At 38.2% G+C, this 16,869-nt stretch overlaps 1 protein-coding gene across 3 annotated transcripts in view; it reads left to right on the top strand.

Annotated features, from left to right (window-relative positions):
* Window positions 1–16,869, top strand: part of gabbr2 (gamma-aminobutyric acid (GABA) B receptor, 2) — a 209,238-nt gene that overhangs the window by 81,626 nt on the left and 110,743 nt on the right. The gene's annotated exons all lie outside the window — the stretch shown is intronic.

The raw sequence follows: 16,869 nt of genomic DNA, 5'->3' as shown, positions 1-16,869 counted from the left end.
GCTGCATAAGCAGAAGCCATTAGCTTCCCTTCTGCATTCCCTCACGTTGCTGATTCAAAAACAATTAGCTCCACGATTCCAGCTTCTCCTCGTGTATCAGCAGAGCCCGCGGCCATCGATTGCGTCATTCGTTATGGGCACTCAGGGAAGCGCTTCCCGTTTTTTTGCTTAATTAATTACCACATCTGTGCGACTGCTCTTTCTGTACACTGGCGGGGAGGAAAAATATAAGAGGAAACGGATTAAAAGTAAACAGAAGACAATGTAGTCTTTCTATAAAACATTTATCTTGTCTGTACACACCGCATTTGGCAGCTCTCTTTGGCCTCAACGGTCAGTGGTTTGATATAGTGCATGTCAAAATAAAGCCTGACCTCTTCAGCTCTCTTGGGCTTTGCCAAAGCTTCTCATCTTATCACACACCCTTTGCAGAGACTGCACTTTATCCGCTAACACCTCAGACGGCAACGCTCAATGGGAAAGTGTTGATGCTACTAAGGGTCAAGTTCAAGGGCCCCTGGATGGCCATTTCATTTTAATGACAAGATGTTTGGCTACGTTCAGGGCCAATACGCCCTGCCAATGAGTTTTTCAGTGGTTGATGGGTCAATAACAAGATAAAGTGTCCAAAATAAAATAAAAGGAAAAATCTACTCATGCCAAGTTCTTAGAAATGCACTCTGGTTTTGATTTAATGTATTAAAGGGCACCTATTATGGAATTTTGAAATTTACCTTTCATGTAGTGTGTAACATAGATCTAAGTGAACAAAAACATCCTGCAAAGTTTGAAATATGAAAGTGCACCGTATATAAAGTTATTGTCTTTCAAAAGTAAAAGTCGACTCTGAGTCATTTTTATGAATCGTTAGAAGACCGAAGCTTTTTCTCTGACTAGATGACGTCAACTTGTCAAGTTATTTGAATACGATACGCCCACTTATTGCGCTCCAAGGCCAGGGAAAATATCATGGCGACGAGACGCTGTGTTCTGAAGTGCGACTCAAAAGCCAACTTTTTTCATCTGCCCAAGGAGGAGCATTTGAAGACTAAGTGGCTACAATTCATATAACTATACCACAGAAGTATAGTCCGAGCCTTGTGCTTTGCTCGCGCCATTTTCAAGACGATTGCTTTACCAACTTAAATGCACTCAAACTGGGATTCGCGAGCCGGCTGATATTGAAGGAAGGTTCAGTTCCAAGTGTATTTGCATCAGCTTCCTCCTCCGTATCACAACCTGTAAGTGTTATTAATAATTGTTGCTTTTATGTTTTATGTAGCATGCTTAATAATTATTTTGTTTGTTGTGTAAGCACAGTTTAGCTTCTAGGTCTTCAATGACAATTGTATTGAGATATGTGAAGTGTTTGTCGTTGTTTTCGGAGTTGTCTTAAAGAATAGAATAATACCTCGTAGTAACGTAACTACATTTTATTTTTTTTATTTTTGTTAAAACGTTATGTTTATGCATCGGGCTAACGCAAACAAACACTGATTGTGCTTTTACAATATGAACTCTGGGCTATGCTCGCTAACATAACATTACATTCTTTATCTTATTTTTAGTTTTTTACTACAAACTACAAAGCAGTGGACTATAATAATTATTATAACACAATTTAATTGATAAAAGCATCATTGTACTCCGTGTTAAACAATAAGTATTATCTATGTAAACACTGCTGGGTCATCTGACCAATCGCAGATTAGCGTCGCGCAAAGGAGGGGTTTGGAAAAATGAGTCGTTGAACGATTCATTTGGGAGTCGGTGAGCAAATCAGGTAAAAATAAATGCATATTATACGACAACAAATGTGTTTTTTGTCATTGCATGCATGTAAAACTGTTGTTGGGGACTCCCTAAACAACATTAGGAACATTTTAAATGTCATAATAGGTGCCCTTTAAAATGTATGTATTTTTATTTAAATGTCATGTGGTGTCGTGATGGTTTGATGTAGCCATCATACCATCAAGTAAAAGACACATATAAATGAAAAAAGTCAATAATATATAATAATAATAAAATATTAAAAGTAATAAAAAAAACATGAATTAAAGAAGGGGTCTATTCTATTCATTATGAATTGCTGTATGTATGAAATGAATAGATCCAGACAATGTCAATATCCCTTACTCTGAAATTGTTATTAACGTTCTTGCCAATTCTTAATATGTGATTGCTACATTTATTGTTGGGAAACAATACGGGTCATTAACACTTCCTGTGTAGCACTCTGGACTTTTATTGCTAAATAAATTATTACATTACAGCATAACAAATATACATGTGTTTGATGCTGGGAGACCCAAATGCCAATTTCACACAGTGTAGACACGAAGGCTGAAATACATTAAGCTCTCTTAATTTGATGTACAGGGTCGACTCTTGTGCAGTTAATCTAATAATCTTTTAATCACTTCCCCTCTATATACAATCGTCTCTGGAGGGGTAAAGCGAAACGCAACCCATTCAGACCTCACGCCGTTCACGTGACGGGCGATTTCTCGGCATGGACACACCTCTGACCTAGGCCATGTCTTGCTCCAGATGAAGGGTGATGGGATTTTAAATATTTACATCTTCTCTGTGAACTTGAGAGCGCCTGCCACCTAAGGTCTGGGCAAAAAGTCCACTGCCGCTTTGAAGCTTGAATACTGTAATAAAGACTCACTTGTTCAGATTTCAGATTCTATCTTAGACCCTTCTGTGAAAAATTAAACTAAAAATCATTGGAGGAAAGGTAAAGCCCAAATTATACTTCGGCCGTCCACGTACGGCGACGGTCTGAGCACTGTCTGCATAATTTACGTCCTCAGGTGGGTCCGAGCCCGATTTTTGTGTCCATGCAGATGGTGCGCGTACAACAGCATATGTTGAGCCAGAAGAGTCCATTAGGTGGCATTACGCTCAGTTGTGATGTACTGTGAAGTAGTCGAAGAAGAGTGCGAAAAGAGGGATACAAAACAATAAAGAAATCAGCATATCATTCTCCATCATTTTTTGTTATGGTTCTTGTTTTAAACTTTCCATGCAATCAATGGCAGATCTGCTACTTTTACTTTTCGATCTTGATTTAGTGTTTGCTGATGTTGAATTCAGTGTCTCACTTAAAATGACAGTTACATGAATGTGAATTTCATTTCGAGTTTATTTGAATTGTATTCGAATTGGAGCATTTATCCATCCCATTTGCTACCTCAATTCAAATTCATGAATTCAAAAGACATTTTTTATTCAATTCTAAATGGCTCACAACCCCGTAGCACATGTCGCCCGGCCTTTGATATGTACAGTTGGAGGGGAAATTGAGAAGTCATTATTGACTGAGCAGACCCGGGTTAATTAATTTCTATTCTGTGTTCTTCACTCAACTATGCTCCTTGTCCTGAGCCAAACAATCCCTTCATATCGCTCTATTATGACCGTGCCATACGCATGAGAGAGGAAGTGATGTTTATAGGTGACTGCTCATGCCCTCCGTGCCCTGTGAGCAAATAACAAGAGAGGTGGGGGAACGGACAATTGATGAGGGTTGGAAAGAAGATTATCTGAGGCGTGATTAGGTTTTGAATGATGGTTACCGTTCAGCTGGAAACCTCAAACTTATATCACAGCTAGAGGACACTCTCACAGGCTCTGAATCCACAGGGCAAAAACCATTGTATTCAATGTCCTTTAATTCCAGACTGTCTAAAACAAACAGGCTGTTACAGACAGATGTGCGCTGGAGTGGGAGCCTGATGGCGCGTCTCACATTGAGAGTCCTTGGCGCCAGTGTGCCACAGATGAGCTCTGATACCCTGATAGGACAACAGGATCCATTGGCAGCCCGGTCACGTCAACGGCGAAGCGGGCTAATGCGACGTAATCACCGATCGCCGATGAGCCCCACGGATGAGGAAGTGCAGGTGTCTGCTTCAGCTGGACTGGGTGTCGGCCTCCAAGATATGCCATCTCTCTGAGCACACTTCACCCCTCACCATTTCCCCTTGAAAAACACACACAAGAGTGCTTGTGACCACTCTCAGCCCATCATCTTAACCACATCACCCGCTTCAATCCGGTGTCTAGAGAACGCCGGGAATTGCCCTAATTTTTGAAGGGCGGAAAAGTGCGAAATCAGGATGTAAAATCCACAAATACTGGTAACCCTTGACACAAATGGTAACACTTGACAATAAGGTCCCATCAGCAGGGCAGGTCAAAACAGACATTGTTCGATGAAGACCATTGGCTGGCATTATGCAAATGTGTTACAAACCTATGTAGGTTCATACAGGAAGTAAGACTGGAATTACTGACGACTCATTTCAGGTTATTTATCGTGAACTTTGATCTTTGAAACTTTGCAAAACTTTTACATTCACAAACAGCGATGTAACACTGCATGAAAGGAAACGGGCACTTTAAATTATACTTAATAAAACTTAATTTAACTTGACTTGATAAATGCAAACAGCTGTGGATCGAAACGTCCCAGACTTCAAAGTCTTTTATAAATGATTTTCAACTTGTCTTTTGTCGCCGCACACCGTTGCTCGTGCCCATAGTGTCTGCCACAGGGCTAAACTTTCATGCCAAGCAGAATCACAGAAAACACTCTTTTTCTTCTTCTGAAGAAAGCGAGACTATTTCGAGAATGTGTCTGGGCTTGGGGGGAACATTGGTTTCTCAGGTTGACAGGCAGAGTCATTTCCCTGGTGAGGAGATATTTCAAGAAGCTTGGCACACCGCAGCGTCTTCAGATGGCAGGCTGAGGCTCTGTTGAATAGGGAGCTGCTGAAGCAACTGGGCCATAAGCTCTGGAGACAGAATGGGGGTTGTAGTCCTAATGAAGTCTGTCTTTTACTGACATGCTCTTTGCACAGTGGTATTTCCTCTGTCAATTGTGGTTTTCCCCTCATCGTGACCTTAAAAGAGGACATTTCATTGTTTTGTAGAAAAGGTACTCAGTTCTGACATCAACAGACTCACACAGTACAAGACCTTGGGCTTGCACAATTGTGGTAAAATACCTTGATATAGTAATATTGTGAAAAAGTGATAATAATAAAATAACATATATGTATGTGTATAGTTTGTCTGTGTCTGTGCATTCTAGACTGTGTTAGTGTTTTTTTAATGAATGTTTCGGCAAGTTACGTATATACCTGTAGATGCCTATCATTTATTAAGTCTATTATTTTTAAAAAAACTGATTTGTTTCACAAGTGAGTCACTGAATCATTCATTCATCAGATTAATTCCAAACTGCTGAATTATCCATGAACTGTCTGATACATACTATTAAAAACTACTTTGCTTTGGAGCAATATTGTGTCTAAAATGGCTGTACGTGATATATATATATCCACAGTTTTTCCCAGTGCATGTTAAACAAGCTATTTTCCATTCAAAACAACTCCCATCAAGCGATCTTTCAGCGAAATGGTCATCAGCAGGAGTCCCACTGGTCTGACAAGCGGTGTGTAGAGTTTGACACAAGCGTATAGTGAATGAACAAGTGTGGCTCTTAATGTTTCTCATTGCAATGCCCAAGGGAATGAAGTTTAGACTTCATCCACCATCACCTGGTGTTTCATCACTCAGTGTGGCGTATAGGAGGAACACGCCTCCTACTGAGGGACAGAATGCAAGAGAGTGAAAATGCCCCTAGCTTGGAAAGACAGATACGCTAGAAAACATGGAGAAGTAGTTAGAACTATTGCTTGAATACAATAGCTAGTCCTACTAGAATACTCCATTCAATCCTCTTTGCAATGTAAGCTTGTACTGCTGCTCTCAAGATGGGTCCCAGTGCCTTAGGGGATGCTGTGCCACATATGGGTACTTGAAGGCCTGAAGTATCTAGATGAAGTTGGGTTTGGGGTAATGTAGCCATCTGGTAGTGCAGGAAGATGATAACATCTTTCATCCAGCCATAGACTGTGCCGTTTGTCTTTTGAGCGCTTTCGTATGAGGTGTGAATGCTTGGGGAAGAGCTGTTGAAAACCAGGACACTTATGAAACTGTGACAGACAGATACAGTGACAAAAACTAAAACAGCTTTTTACATGATTGACTCTGAAATGCATGAGATTTGAGTGGTTAAATATCATGTTTGTTACTTTTATATCTTATGTTAACTGTTTTTTTTTTTTTTGTCAGACGTTTAACACAATTCTAATATTGTTGTGGCTTTTGCTGCCTTTGTGAAAAATCACACTCAAAGTCTTGGGGTTTTGATGCCAGAAGATGGACTTTATTTTTAGAGATATAAAGTCGAGCTGGTCTACAGAGCGACTGTAATGTCTGGCTTCGTATTCATGCTAGTATGGTCAGTACATTCAATACGTCACACAAGTATTTGTTATCTTTTTACCATTTCCAGTCTGTTGTTTTAAGAAGTGGACAGGAGGCCCCCAAACTTTATTAAGTGAAACTTTTTTCTCTAGTGTCAAAATGAGAGGATCAGTTTTTCATAAGTTTACCATGTTTTCTATAATGACAGTTCACCATATGTGAACACTTAGAGCCAGGCCTACCAACACAGAGACAAAAATGTGACTATAATAGTAGAATAACTTGTTAACATAAATGGCTAAATTCACACTACACAACTTTTGCCCAGATTTTTGTCCCGATTTGGAAGAGTTGACAATAGTTGCTGAAAATCAGAGCCATTCTGCAGAATTTTGGCAATCAAAATTGACAGATTTCACAGAAAATAGTGTATTATTAAAATTGAATGCTGTCATCCTAATCAGTATTTATTTATTCAAAAACCCTCATTGTTTGAGATCAAGAAATATTGTTCTTCTGATTAGAAATGATATGTGATATATTTTTGTGGTATGTAGTAATCTACTTTTTAATGGAGTTTAGCTACTGTAACCACTGGAAATGTATTAACTTCTAACTTTATTATCTGCTTTAAAATGTTATCTGGGGGAAATATGTATATACTTAAGTATACACTTAATCCTCGATTTTTCCTTCTGTGTTTGAAGGGAAGGATGGACAAATTGAGGGTGATGAGGACAGAAATGACTAGAATAAGAGATATTGATAAAAGTAAGGAAATAAATGGTGAAGTAGTGAGGGAGGGAGACATATGCTAGGAGTTTGTGTGATGGCCCAGAGTTTAACACAAAGTCGATAACCCTGCAAAACCTAATCACAATGTGTCTGCAGATTCAGATCAGTGTGATCAATTCTGTAGGGGCCGCAGTCACAGCGGCTGCGGGGAAATAAAATGCTTTATGTGGGGAGAATCCTTGACAACAAGTTTTTCATCTCCTATGCTAGAATTCCCCTTATTTATCTCTCTTTATTTTCTCTTTCGTGCCATATCTCTCTTACGGTGTTGCACCGATTAGTTGATTAGTTATTCCGCTAGTTGCTGTGTTGTATCTGTGTTGATATTTCATGGATCACATAACAGTTAAATTACTTTAAAAAACATTGGGGTAAGTTGTAAATGAATCTTTTGGGCATATGTAAATGATTTGAATTTCAAAAATAAGAAAATTCTACAGTATCTGCTGCCTTATCTATTCTATTCTATCTATCTATGACCAAGGGCGCCGTAAAGGGGTGGAAGGTTAGGACGATTCTAAGGGCCCAGGCTGATTTAGGGTCCAGAAGAGCAGACCCCCTTTTTCTTTTCTTATTTCTTTTCACTTCTTTATACATACCTAAAAAGTGCTAGGGCCCCTCATGCACTAAATGTGTATTTTGTCCGTTTTGACCATAGATTTAATATTTAAAAAACAAATAATGTATTTACTGTTTCAGATACACCCCTCCCTCTCACAATGGTTCATTCCACCTGCGCTGTCCAAGCTACGATCGCTAGTGTAGCGTCTTGCTTATTGCACTTGCTATGATGCAGCGCAGACAGTGACACACGCAGGCATGTCACATCAAAAGTCAGGGCATTAAAAACGGAAAGAGAAGACAGAGAACGCCGAAGTCGAAAGTAGGCTGTCACAGTTTTTCAAAAAGAAAGGTAGCTTGCCCTATTCCTGTATTCCAAAACTTTCAGAGTTACTCATTTTTGTTACTACATGATGACCTGCTTTTATCTAGCTAGCTTAGTAAAATAATTACTGAATTATGATTTACATCCAACAATAATAACATCTCTGCTGTCTCCGGGTTATCATGTCTCGTAGACACAGATTCAGCGGCTGCTGCACACCCACGTCCTCCTTCCCCCTCGTCCCCCGCCCCCGTCTCAGCCGAACAAGGTGAGCCTGGGCGCGAAACTTCACGAAGATTGAAGCCTCTAAACACGTCTTATCTACTGTGTTCGCCACATGATGATAACTTCACAAAATAAAAAGTAATCTACACGCTTCAAAAATTACAAAATCAGTTTGCCATGTCGTGTGTTCTGTGAAGTGACAGACAGTGCTGCTGCTACGATCGATGCGGTCAGATTTGACGTTCTTAATATGAATAAAATGCCCCAGAAAAATAATATAAAATTGAATAAAACATGTCTGTAGTAACCATTGGCTATAAGGAGTTTACAAAATAGATATTTTAATATTATATAGCCTATTAAGAAAACTAAATAGGCCAATACAAATAATTACGTGTGTGTGTGTGTGTGTGTCTGGTGTGTCTTGATTTTGAGCCCTTTTGGCCTAGCTAGTTTTATTCCTGGACTGATTTAATTATGGGTTAGTTCTAGCTGATGTTTCCTGATTGAGCAGTTTGACCCAGCTAAAGCTTGTTCGTGTAAAGTATGTCAATATGTGTACATTATGTTCTGTTGTGCTTGCAATTGCAATTGAGATAATACATGTTCTCCCTTTTATGTAAACAAGTACATATTTCTATATTGTTTTTCTAGGCTTTGTACTCATCTTTAGACATTTTAACTATGCAATGTGCTAAGTATCTTTTTAAAAGTATACAGGGCATGTTTATTGGGTTAAATTGTATCTGTAAAAAATGTAGGGGGCCCAGAAATTTTGGTTTCCATAGGGCCCAGAATTTCTGGCGGCACCCCTGTCTATGACCACTGTCATTCAAAGGTTTGAGGTCAGTAAGAATATTTTACTCACAAAGATTTAATTGATCAAAATATACAGTAAAAACAGTAATATTGTGCAATATTATCACAATTTAAAGTAGCTGTTTTCAAATTAATATATTTTAAATGCAATTTATTCCTGTGATGGCAAAGCTGAATTTTCAGCATCATTACTCCAGTCTTCAGTGTCACATGATCCTTCAGAGTTACCATGTTTGGAAACATGCTTCATTAAATAAATATGGCTTATTTATTCATGCAATAAATTGTGGCTAATCTTTTGCCAAATAATGTATTTTTTTATAAATAGGCAATTCACTGTCATGCTGTACCTGATGTATATTTTTAGAACTGGATTTGCTTTGATTCTTTCTTTTTAAATGTCATAATAGAACATTTTCTTTCTTAATATATTGTCATGTATGAACATGGAAACTGCAAAGACTTCTGTTGCTGCACAATGCGAGTCATTTACACAAGGCAAACAAGCCAGCCAACAAGTTGACTATATTTCTGGACCAATGAGTAGAAAGTTAGTAAAAAAATTAAAAGTAAAATTTAGTTGCTATGTGTAGTAAAGGTATGTTGTTATGGGAAGAAGGAGACGGAAACCGGCGAACATTCAAACACACTTTAATCATGTAAAAATAAACAAACAACAAAACGAAAGTAAAGTAAAGGCGGCAGCCCCTCACGGACGACTGCTGCGACATATAAACAAAACATAAATAGTCCAGGCCTGGTGCTCTCTCTTCCTTCACTGTCATCGCTCTTCCTTTTATGCCTCGGCTCCTCCGCGAGAGATACGAGACCGGTGCATCGCTCATCATCAATCACGCCACCGGCCTCGCGCCATTCTCTCACAGCCCTCGGCCTCGTCCTGCTCGCCACACGGTGCAAGTCATAACATAATCTTGTTAATAACAACTGTTTCCTCACAAAGACAATAGAAACACTGAGAAGTGGCTTAGCCTGTTGCCTGGAGATAAATGTTTTGGTATTTCCACTTTGTTATAATGTCATCCATGTCCTCAGTCTTTGTAATGAAATGCAGTTTCCAGAACATCACACATGAAGTATCGGGTCTGTTGGCTGACACTGTGTGAACGTCTACAGCTTTGATATCAGTCGCCCTTCCACCCAGATTCAAAGCGTCAACATTGATTAGGCTGGATGGGCAGTGGGCTTCTCTGTTATCAGGCTCTCAAAGCTTTATCTTAAAGCTATCAAAAAAATCTCTATAGCAGTTGCCAAGGCTAATCCGTAGTGTATGTGGTGGAACACAGGATTGAACTGGCGGAAGTAACTGATGTGGCTGAAATGTAGTTTAGGTGTGCTCTATATTCAGAATACCAAGCTTACATACAGGTACATGTATACTTTATCTCATAGCCTATTACTTCTGCTGCAGTATATTTTTGGAGTTTGTGCATCTTCCTTTTATTTGGTACTTGTTTAACATGTAAATTTTCACATTGTCATTCGTTCATCATAGGCTAAAGAAAACACAGGTCAACGGACCATGCCAATATATTAGATGTAGTATGTCTGGTGTCGTGCAAGAATCAATCCTCCCCAACAGGCTCATTGGAAATATGTGTCTGTGACACGGTTGTAGATACAAAGGGATAATCTAAAATACTATCTTAAAGTATCCAGAAGGAAATTCTGCGATATTGCTAAGTCATTTCAAACAGTTACATTTAGGGGTCCAAGGATGATTTGATTCTGCCACTGGATCAAATCTGGCAGACACCAGGAATGTATTGATGCTGCACACCTGCAATTCTTTACTGAATTTAGTACGTACTTTGAAAACACAAGGGCTGTGTCTTGTGTATCGCCCCCCATACCCTTAAATAGAGCAATTTTTGAGGGGAGAGCCATTTGTAGTGGTGTGCGAAACCATAGTGGACGTTATCGAGTGGACATCATTCAATCCCACAATGCACCGCAATAACAACCAATGTACGCTTAATGGCTAGATAATACCCATAATGCACTGTGACAGTCGTGCCGAATGAATTCCCGCGTCTCCCCAGAATATGGCGCCCGCCGCTGAATCATTCATCCATCCATTTCCCAAACAGCTGCTCCAATGTGGCTAAAGCATAATATCACACAGGTATACATTCCTTTTTAATTGATTATTCATTGTTTAATTAAGGTTTGTAAATGCTTGTTTCCATGACAGAGTTCAAGATAAACGCTTTCATTACTACTGGAGCTGCCAGTTTGCTAAGTTTCAAATGATTATTAAACCGCAAGCACAAACTATGCAAAAGCAGCATCCCTTCCAGCAGTCTCAGTGTCCGAATTCACTCACTCGTTTTCATTCACTCCTTTAAGTGGGCTATATTAGCGGACTAATGTAGGGAATATTGAATGAGTGTATATGGGTGATTGCGAACACAGCCAGGGAGTTGGACACAACCACTATCTTCTTGAAAACAAGAGGCACATCGATCAATACACAAAATCCCCTTCCTTTTTGGAGCGCTTTGATGGAAATGTAGAGCAACGTGATGATGTGGCTTCAGGTGTGTCCAATCAAGCGCAGCCAGCCGTGCACCATTTTGCTAACACACTCCTTTAGTGCTCATATTTAGCTGGCTGGGAGGGACGATGGCGAAGTGGGTGGAGGTTTCACTATCTCTCATGATTCATTGTTGAATATTTCATAGAAATATTCACGATCCCTGCAGTGAACCTCATCAGCTTCTCTCCGCCCTTTTCAGCTTGTGCTCACTGCCTCAGCAGCCATGCAAATTCCCGTCATCATCTCCTAAAATAAAGCTCTCCAGAGCCCCTCACTCAACCATGCAGCAGGTCTTACATAATTACTCAGCCTGTCAGTAGCAACGCTCTGCCGCCGGGCACTGTGTTAGGTTACATCACTAATGCGAATCGTGAAGATCATTTAGATGGCCAACCTCACATTTCCAGTGTCTGATTGTTTTACTTACATTGATTTGTCAGATGTGTCACCAGAAGTGTCTATTTTTTCAGTTAAGTGGATTTTAAATGGTAACTTAAAAAAAAGCTTATTTTGAAAATAATGTTTAAAGTCGACAGGAAACTGAAGTTGAGATTTGTCTTTTCATCTCTATTGAGATGTATATCCGAGGGAAATGGCTTCTCGAACAGGAAAAATGTAGGATGGGACTTTGATTTTGTGTACTGGGAATTGATTGGATTGTTTAGTTGTTGTCGTTTGCTAATTGATGTGATCACATGTGAGTGACAGGTTGCTGTAGGGATGGAATTATTGTCTAGCTCTTGTGCGTTGTTGTGTTGTCGATTAATGATTGAAGGGCACACAAATTAAAATAATAATAATTGTGTGAACAGATAAATCATTTATTATAAAAATTAAAAATTCCATTAAAAAAAACTTCCATTTTGATTTTATGGTGACGATAAATTTAACTTCCAAAGAAAGCTTATTTTGAAAATAATGTTTAATTCTTTACATTTGAAGTTGCTGTCTTATTGTAGATAACAAAGGCTTGTTGAAACTGCAGATCTCACTTTCGAATACAAAGTATTCTTCCATCATCTTATTATCATCTCTGATGTCACTTCAATTTATTATTATTATTATAATATTTAAGCTGCTCAACGTATATGCAATAGCTAAGTAGTAGTTATTTTTCCCCTAGTAAAATAGTACTAACTTTTTCCCCCTTTGATTATGTTTTATCTTGTCTAGGGTACCAAGTGAGACTGGACCACCATTGTTGGCCTCTAAGTAAAGGGGAAAAAATACATGATTGTCATAAGTGCAAAATTAAGTTATTTGGACATACAATGGAAGCACAATGACTTTTAGTGTTTCCATTAGAGCATATGGATGATGTGTACACTCTCATAGGTAAAGGGTAAAGATCATGTGTCAGAAACAGTTAGTGGTATCACATGCCCTCCACAGATCCTCACGTTCTCACTTCTGTATGCAAAACAAAACACCCTGAAAGGGCAACTCTTGTTGCTAACAGTGACACCACAAGTCTATATATAATTATAAACACAGGCACATGGGAAAAAGGAACATTTATTGAATTAATTCTTGAGCATTCTTTGACTCTGAGCATCACCTTCGTATGAGCACGCAAGCATATGTGCGTTTCACATCGGGGCTCAGGTTAAGCATCTGTCTGCACGCTGAGTGACACGTAACCCAAACGCAGACCTCCGTCGCGCTGTAATAATCCAACCGGCATAATCCACGGCGCCGAGGCCTGAGCACGTGGCTGGGAAGTGAAGGCAACATAAGTGCCTGGGTTAGATATTAAATTCATACATTATTCATGTGGAAGCTGCTGCTCACAAGGATTTTGGCATGGCATTTCCTTTGAAGCTGTCTCCACCAAAGCTGATTAGTAATGTGTAGATTTTTTTCATTTTTTTCCCTGGTAAACGTTTAAAACCCGGTTGACGTTGGAATTTCCAAACTAGTGCAGGTTTTTATGCTTGAGTACTATTGGAGTGGGTGGTATGACCGAAATCTAGCACGTGTGAGTAATTTTATACCACAGTACCTTTTTAATGACATATTGTAATGTCATGTATTTTTTTTTAGTAATTAAACCCCAGAATGTTTTATATATTTCATAAGCATGTAGTAACGTCTATTTTCGTCGAAAAACTCACTGTGACAGATGTGTGTGTGTCTGTGTTATGTATGCCTAGTTAGTACTGCAGAATACATCAGCACAACCCAGCTGTCCCATCAAGATAAGGACTTCCTCATTTGCTCACTTGTTTATTGATTTCCTGATATTCTTCTGTATGAATCGTGACCCAGCAGTGAAGCGCGAGTGTGTAAAACACAGCTGTTGATTGACGGAGTGTTTGTTGTCAGGATGTTTGTTTTCTTGACAGGACCGCTTAAAAACGTATTTGCTTTATCGACAGAATATATTTGCGGTTTTTGGAGTGAGAATACTGGCCCACTGCCCTATATAATATGGCTAAAAACACTTAATTCTTATTCTCTGACTATAAGGAATAGTATAATACAGTATAAATTTGATGCGTTTAACTGAGGGAAAATGACCACCCGTGACTTATAAATATTTCTAAAATTATATAAAATAATAAATATATCAGTATTTATAGTACAGAAATAAATAAATAAATATATCAGTAATTAAAATGGCAGAGAATGCTAAATCAAATCATGATTCCTTTATGAGTCACATTAAAAGGGGCCATGGTCTGTATTGTTTTATTGTTTTATAATGTTTCCTGGGGTGCACTTATAATGTTAGTATGATTTGTATATCAAACATTGTCATAATTTGGAAATAAAAGGAATTTTCCTACCCTTATTTTATCCTGCTGATTTAAATGCTCTGTTTTAAGGGGCGTGTCTGCTGTGAGACTTCAGTATAAACGCCCACTGCTGTGATTGGCTAACAGCTTTGCATTATAGCATCATACAGTATTTAGATCTATAGCATTGTATTTAGATCCTGGCATAAAAGGTTGCAGTGACTATCATTTTAGCCGATCACAGAAATGTTGAGTGCATGAATGCAGTGATCTCTTCATTGCAACTCTTTTTCTGCACACTAACAAATTATTTTATCATAACTAACAGTGCAAACACAATGCAAATTAGAGATTCAATGATTATGAAGTTTTGACGAGAGCCACTGATAAACTCGCTGTTTGATTGACAGCTCCAGTGATTGTAAATGGAGCATTCTTTGATTGCTTTCTATATATAATTTAATTACAGTTTAGATAACAGATTATTTTCATGCTACTAAGAGAAACAATGTGATCATTTATTCACGGATTTAATTTACTGACACATAGACAAAGAACATCTGACTGTACATGAATCATTACAAATCACTGGTCACAGACCAGGAATTAGAATTAGGAAAGTTAATTACATGTTGTCACATTACATATTGTAAAAGTCTGTATGCAAAGACTGCGCCGAAATTGTGACTGATTTACCAAAGAATCCATAGTGAAATGTACCGAATACAAATAAATAAGGCTCAATTCTCATTGTTGAAAATAAATAACCACATTCCTAGCATTAGGATCATTTGGAAGGTACTGTTATGTTTTTGTCCAGTAATCCTGTATATGGGCGGGGCCAAAGTTGCAATGATGAAATGGGCGTTGATTTAGCTTACAGGATATTCGTATAGTAGTATGACCTCTTATATGTTAAAAGCTCAAGGAAAATAGGAAAAAGCTCTAATATCTATAAATGTACATCTTTTTTTTTTTTGAGCCGCTTTCAATATCTGACTTTGACCGTTGAATCGTTTTCAAAATATCTGGTCATCTGACCAACATTCACAGTTATATGTTAATTCTTCTAATTATTTCAGAAAAGGTAGGTATTGATTCTCATAGACAGCAATGATATTAAATAAAGATCAAATGAGACTTTTGTTATTATTACTTAAGTCATTATTTACTCACCCATTCCAAACCTATATGACATAAAATATATTTTGAGAAATGTCTAGTTTGTGTGCATACAATTGAAGTCAATGGTAACCAAAACCTTTTTTTGTTTGTTTTTTTTTGTTGGTGAACTATCTCTTTAAGTTTATTCTTACTCAGTGTTTGTTTCTTCCAGAAAAAAAGGAGGAAAAAAGAATCCAGTAATCTTCTCTGGAGTTTAAGGAGATATCTCAACGGTGTCTCAAATTGTGCTCAGATTTCCTAGATACTAAAGTGTTCAATCAAAAGTATCAGGATCAGAAATATTCAGAAAAAAAATCTAATTTAAAAAAGAAATCTGATCTGTGCTCTCCAAATTAATTGTATAGACCTATATTCTATCAACAATATTCTTTATTTTTTTGAAGGAACTTTCGAGACACACGTGATGCTTGAATGAAACCTACAGTAACTGACACTTCCATTAAGTCTTCTGAGGAATGAAAGATTTTAAATACAATTTTAGCGAAATCATTTAAAAACATGAAAGAGTAGTTGTGTCGAAAGCTTGTCAAACTGTAATGAATCCAAGACCTAGTTTGGTTAGGTGCCTCTTGTGACACATCCAGATAAACTCTAGATAGATCTTTCCATCTTTATGTGAGGACGCAACTGATGGACTGTACATTTAATTACTACAGCTAAGAGGAATGTGTAATGTGTCGTAAGGGCAGTCCCGATCTCCATGACATTAGAAATGAAAATGGAGGATTAGTTTTTTTTTTTTTTTTGAATGGAGGGAGGAAATGGGCCTGCCAGTTATATTGATGACAAGGGAGCACTTCTACGGATGTATAACCAATTACTGTCTGAGCCTATGAGAATTTGACAAGTCATTGTAACTTCTCAAGCACGCATTATATTCTATTGCCCACTAATGCAAAATCTTAGCACACTTCAGTGCTACCTAAGAAGAAAATAGAGCTCAAGAGCACACGGTTCTTCCTGTCTGATCAAATTGAGCCAGGAAATATCTGGTTTCAACCAGCATGATTTCACATTCTCTTGCTACCTTGAAAGTTACCTTGGTTACACTGACTCATACTCTTGTCAATGCCCCTCTGTTTCAAGTTTAAAATATCATCAGGCTTCTGTGCTCAAGATTTATGGATTCATTTCTGCTTGGTTGTATTTACTCATTCCTTCTTTATTCTGCTTTCATCAACAATTTAATTGAACGAGGGAAAAGCAGGCGTTCAAGCAAACTGAGCCAAATAGCCTCAAGTGAAGATTCCCCTGTTTCTGCCTTCTAATGTTTCTTTGGCAAATGAATGAAGAGAGAGATGACGAGAAAAAGAGAAATCCATTTACAGCATAGTCCATATGAACAACACATAGGCTCAGTTCCAAAACCTAGTGAG

This window comes from Phoxinus phoxinus (genome assembly GCF_949152265.1).
Source record: "Phoxinus phoxinus genome assembly, chromosome: 19".
NCBI lineage: Eukaryota > Metazoa > Chordata > Actinopteri > Cypriniformes > Leuciscidae > Phoxinus > Phoxinus phoxinus.
Note: the sequence above shows the minus strand (reverse complement) of the source record. Positions and strands in the feature narration are given on the sequence as shown.